This window comes from Acinonyx jubatus, chromosome E1, assembly GCF_027475565.1.
Source record: "Acinonyx jubatus isolate Ajub_Pintada_27869175 chromosome E1, VMU_Ajub_asm_v1.0, whole genome shotgun sequence".
NCBI lineage: Eukaryota > Metazoa > Chordata > Mammalia > Carnivora > Felidae > Acinonyx > Acinonyx jubatus.
The window spans coordinates 38,214,283-38,219,706 of NC_069397.1; the positions used below are offsets into that span (position 1 = coordinate 38,214,283).

General features: G+C 53.7%; 1 protein-coding gene across 7 annotated transcripts in view; it reads right to left on the bottom strand.

The window, feature by feature from the left end:
- MED24 (mediator complex subunit 24) overlaps window positions 1-5,424 on the bottom strand; it is a 31,774-nt gene that overhangs the window by 25,797 nt on the left and 553 nt on the right. The window lies entirely within an intron of this gene.

Genomic DNA, 5,424 nt, shown 5'->3' on the forward strand with positions numbered 1-5,424 from the left:
CTGTCTTGCCTCTCTGATCTGTAAATATCAGAGACAGCCTTTCCATACACCACCTCTTTCCTCCACACCACATTAGCTCTCTAGAACCCACAGGCTCCCTGGCTGGATCCTCTCTCCCCAAGCATGGAACTCTATGAAAATCCTCCTGTGGGTAAGAGACAACCCCTTTGGATATAAAGAAAACCCTTCCTCCACACAGCCCTTCTCAAAAACCTTCCTTTTTGGGGCACCTGGGTAGCTCAGTCAGTTAGGCGTCCAAATTCAGCTCAGGTCATGATCTCATGGTTCGTGGGTCCGAGCCCCACACTAGGCTCTGTGCTGACAGCTCTGAGCCTGAAGCCTGCCTCAGATTCTGTGTCTCCCTCTCTCTCTGCCCCTCCCCTGCTTGCACTATGTCTCTCTCTGTCTCTCAAAAATGAATATTTTAAAAAAATTGTAAAACCTCTTTTTTTCATGTTTATTTATTTATTTATTTTTGAGACTGCGAGTGGGGGAGGGGCAGGGGGGTGTACAGAGGATCCAAAGCGGGCTCTGTGCTGACAGCAGAAAGCCCAATGCAGAGCTCAAACTCATGAACCTTGAGATCATGAACTAAACGGAAGTCAGACACTTACCTGACTGAGCCACCCGGGTACTCTTCTCAAAAACCTTTCTTACCCCACTTTCTTCTGCTGTCCATTTCTTCCCCCTCAGCACCAGTGAAGGATGAGCTCCCAACCCTGCTCTCTTAGTTCCAAGCCCCAATGTCTTCATCTTGTTGGCTGGTCTGGCTGGAGAAAAGGGGCAGGTGGAAGCCAGCCAGACAGAGTGACATGGCAACACTGGAGCAGTGGCAGAAAAGGAGCTAGGCCAGAGTGGGGTCTTGGCTGGGGTAAGAGGCTGTGGAGAGGGGCACTTGGGTGGCTCAGCTGGTTGCATGTCCGACTCTTGATTTCAGCTCAGGTCATGAGCCCAGGGTCCCGGGATCAAGCCCCATGTCAGGCTCTGCGCTGAGCGTGGAGCTTATTTAAGATTCTCGTGCACACGCGTGCGCTCTCAAATTTAAAAAAGGCTGTGGAGAACAGGGGTGTGGGTACCCAAAGGGATGGGAACATTCCTTATCTAGGCTAGAAAGAAGTATAGGGAAAAGTGACAAGAGTCTAGACCCAGAAACATTGAAATACTTGGTAAGCATACAAGGCACAGAAGGTTTTAGTTTCCTTTCTCTCCACAGGGAAACTGAGTCATTCCCCTCCCCAGCTGAACCATTTTCCTTTGGAAGCTTGCCTGGGTCCCCCCACTATGGGGAGTTACTTGGCAGCAGGTAGATGGACAAAGAAAGAGTTGTTCCTACACACTCATACACAGCTGGTTCCAAACCAGTTCCCTTCTCTGACCAGTCCCTACATCAAAATCCCTACTTTCTGTTTATCTAGGGGAGAGGAGGATGGGGGAGAAGCCTACCAAAAGGACCCACCTCAGGGACAGGTCCTGGATCTCCCACCATTTCGTGTGTCTGTCTTCCCACTGCCCCATAGAGGTCCAGCAAGAGACCAGCCAGGACAATGGAAGGCAGCATTTGAATCCTTGGAGCAGTTTCCTCTCCCAACACCCTGAAGGATGCCTTCCCTTTCTACACGCCCATGTCAGAGGAGAAGAGACGTCCTGTGATCCCGAGGCCTGGACAGCAGCAGGGAAAAGAAGCCGGCCTGCCATTTCCTTTGCATCACCCCTCCCTCTAGGCCCTGAGAACCACTCTATACTAACCACTCTATACTCCTGGCTTCCACACCAGCTTGTTCTATCTCCTCTCATTGCGGGGGAGGGCTGCAATACAGTAAGGCCCAAACTGTATGGTAGAAGACATTGCGCCCCTACCTCTCCTCCCCTCTCTCCTGGCAAAGGCCAGATGAGGGGGCTGTATGCAAGAGTGAAACCGAAAGCTGGAAAATTTAGGGGGTCCGATATCTGGCACATATTAAATGCTTTAAAAAAAAGGTATCAAAAGAATGAATAAAAGTAGGAGAAACTCTGAAAAACAACCTGGAGAAGGTGTCAGTTTCTTTTTCTACTTCTTGCCTCAGCTACGAAGGGCCAGGTTCAGCCAGGCCTGAGTCCCTTCCCTAGCTCTCTGTTTTGTGACCCGTACCCAGGGTACCTGATGGGACAAAGATGATTGGTAGGGGGACATTAAGTTGCCATTTTACCCATGGGAGGGCAATTGTTGGTAAATTTCCCAGTCTCCCATCTCTGCCAGCCACTTGATCCCCAACTTCCATAAACCGTCCCCCCTTTCTTTTCTCCATTTCCACTACCTTTTCTTGATTGAAAGATCTCTAAGGGGAAGAAAAATCTGGGTTTTGGGTTCTCTTTAGGTTTCCTCCACTGTCTTTCCAGAACTCCCCAATAAGTGGGGCTATGTCTCCAGAGTCCAGGGGTGTCTGCTGAACACCTCATCACTTGCTAACATCACCCAGAGCCCAGGAGCTCAGGATGGGGGAGGGGTGGGATTACTGTGGCCCAGGCCACAGAGGTAGTTCCAGGGCAGGCTGGTAGAGGGCCTGTCCCCTGTTTCTCCAAACCCTTTGGGGCTTCTTGGCAGGGGTGGAGGATGCTGTGTGGGGTCTTGACTTCTAGGCTTTGGGGGAGGCTCTTCAGAAAGATATCTGGATCCCCTGGTTTCTAGGGGTGGGACCCTGAGAAATCTTGGGGTGCTTCCTAGCAACAGTCTGGGAAGGAAGGAGGGAGGAAGGGAGAGAGGGCGGGGCCCAGGCATAGCTGCTCTGATGAGAGCGCAGAGAACAGGCTGTTCCTGCTGCCTCCTTGGCAACCAAAATCTGAGAGGGAAGGGGCTGTCAGGCATATCCCCTTGGAGGGTCTCTATCCATACTCACTTGTGCCCCACCTCCCTGCTCTCCCCAGGGATTCAGCCCTGAAACAGAGGTGGGTGGGGGGTGGGAGGAGACAGCCTGGGTGGGGGTTTCCTGGCAAGAAGACAACAGAAGCTGGGGCTGAAATGACTCTGAGAGGAGCTAGAAGCTTCAAGAAATGGGGGTAGGCAGGATGAGTGGGGTGGAAAGAGGGGTGATGCAACACTGGGCAGGGGCTATAAGCCTAGACCTGGGCTGGATCCCAGCATCTGGCAGGATGCCGGCTTTGGAGAGTGTGTGCCCTTCACTTTGCCCTTGCCTAGGTCTGTTACCAGCCCATACTGGGAGCCAAGGAAGTGAGGTAAGGAGAAGATGGGAATGGTAAACTCTTGTCTTGGAGTTCAAAGTGCCCCAGTCTGCCCCTGGTGGGGGTGGGGGTGGGGAGGAAGGTGGATCAGGAAGCACTTCATTTTCTATGGCTTTGGGTCTAGGATTTCAAAAAGTCTCCCTCACCAGATATCTTTAGGGCCTTTCGTCAGAGAGATGTGGGGGAAGCCAGAATGTAAGGGAGACAAAACCGTAGCACTCTTGTGTTCCCCCTGTGGACTCAGTCACCCTGTCCTAATCCAGATTACTGCTAGACTTCCTCATTGCCTCTTTGGTTCTGTCTGATGGATGCAGAGTAAAATTGTATCTCATCTCACATAAATGTATCCCATGCATCGGGATTCTACCTCAACTCCTTGGGCAGCCCAATCCCGAGACTATTTCCATACAGGGTACAGCACGCGCCCCTAAGTACTGCACAGCACAGCATAGCCTTGCTCCCCAGGGTTTCAGCCAAACATGATCACCGAGGAGAGGATGTGGCACTGATTGGCAGACAGCCACCCTCAGTGCACCTCACACTGCACACTGCCCTGACTCTGCACGATGCAGCCTCCTGCTCCATGCTGCAGCTGTTGCATGTCCACTGCAAGCCCAGGCTGAACCCACAGGTTTACTTACTGCATGCTGACTCTGCACCATGCAGCCTCGACTCCCCAGGACAGCTGCCACTGCACCCCACAGGCTCTCTTCACCCACTGCAGACCCCTCATCACCACCCACTCTGCATCCCACACTGCATCCCACGGGTTTCATACCAGCTACCTTTCTCATCCCCATAATTCCAAGGGGTCCCGAGGAAGGCACACTCCCCTCCCCCATGCATTACAAACCCCAGTTACACTCCCCCTCCCCTAAGAGAAAAGGCTCCAGCAAAGCTGAGGATGCAGGACCCTGAGACTAACATGAGCAAGGGCAGCCCAACTAGGAGAGGCTGTTGGCCAGAACCCCACACATAAGCAAGTGATTCTGCCCAGTATAAACTGGGCAATTGGTAGAGCAGTTTCCCTTAACACACACACACACACACACACACACACACACACACACACACACACACCTCCTCAAGAGCAGACTGTGGAGACAGGGCCCCGCCCTGGGAGCCAAAGGAAGGCTATGGCCCCCGCTGGTAAAACTGGGCTAATGACAGTGGGGGAACCGGTGGGGCCAGGGGGGGTGCTAGGGTAATTAGGGTTCTGCCTGGCACTGGGAGATCCCGAGATGAAAGGGGCTCTGGCGTCACAGAGATGGTTTTATGTCCATGAATGCAGGTGTGTGCATGTGTGTGTGTGTGTGTGTGTGTGTGTGTGTGTGTGTACATGGGGGGGTGGGGCTGGAACGGTGGAGACCTCTCCTTTGGGGAAGGAGATCCATTTTTATGCAGCCTGCCCTCCTCCTTAGATGGGCCCTGGTACCATGTGGATTTTGGTGGGAGCACGCAGGGGAGGAAATACCACCTCTGTGAAACTGAGAGTTGAGAAGATAGGGCAAGCCTTGCCCCCTCCCCTGCTCACCAGGGAACCAGACTGTTGAGGAAATAGCTGGTGACGGTGAATAGAAAGCCTATATTGGAAGAGGGTGACATTTGAAAGAGGAGGCAGTGGACCAGGTAATGTTAGAAATAAGAGGGGAAGGGAGGTAATGGGGAGTGAACCTCCAAAAGATTAAAAACATGAGATGATTGAGGTAAAAAGGACCTGAGGGGTCACTTGCCCAACCCTCACATTTTAAGGTTGAGGAAGCTCTGTCCCCGAGACCGGTGGTGATTTGCTCAAGGTCACACACTGAGTTACTGGCAAAGAAGGGCCCCAACTCAGAAACAAACTCTAAAGCTCCTATAGGGGTTTGGTATTTAGACTTTCTCCCCGACTTATAAGGTGCAGGCGGCCGATCGATACTCCCTTCTCCATCCCCACGGTGCAAACCCAAAAACCTCGGATTCTTCCAGCAAGCCAAGGCTATTTTTTAAAATATGTCACCGAGCACCACTGCTGTCGGTGGCGCCTGGAGTGGGGCGGGCGAGCGCGAGCGGGGCGGGGGCAGAGGCGGCCGAGGGGCGGCCGGGCGGCTGGCCGGGGTCCCGGGGCGCGGCGGGGGGCGGGGGGCGGGGGCCGGCGGCGGCGAGGCGGCCTGCAGGGAGCAGCCGCGAGCCGGCCGGGCGCGCCGAGCCCGAGCCCCAGCCTGAGCG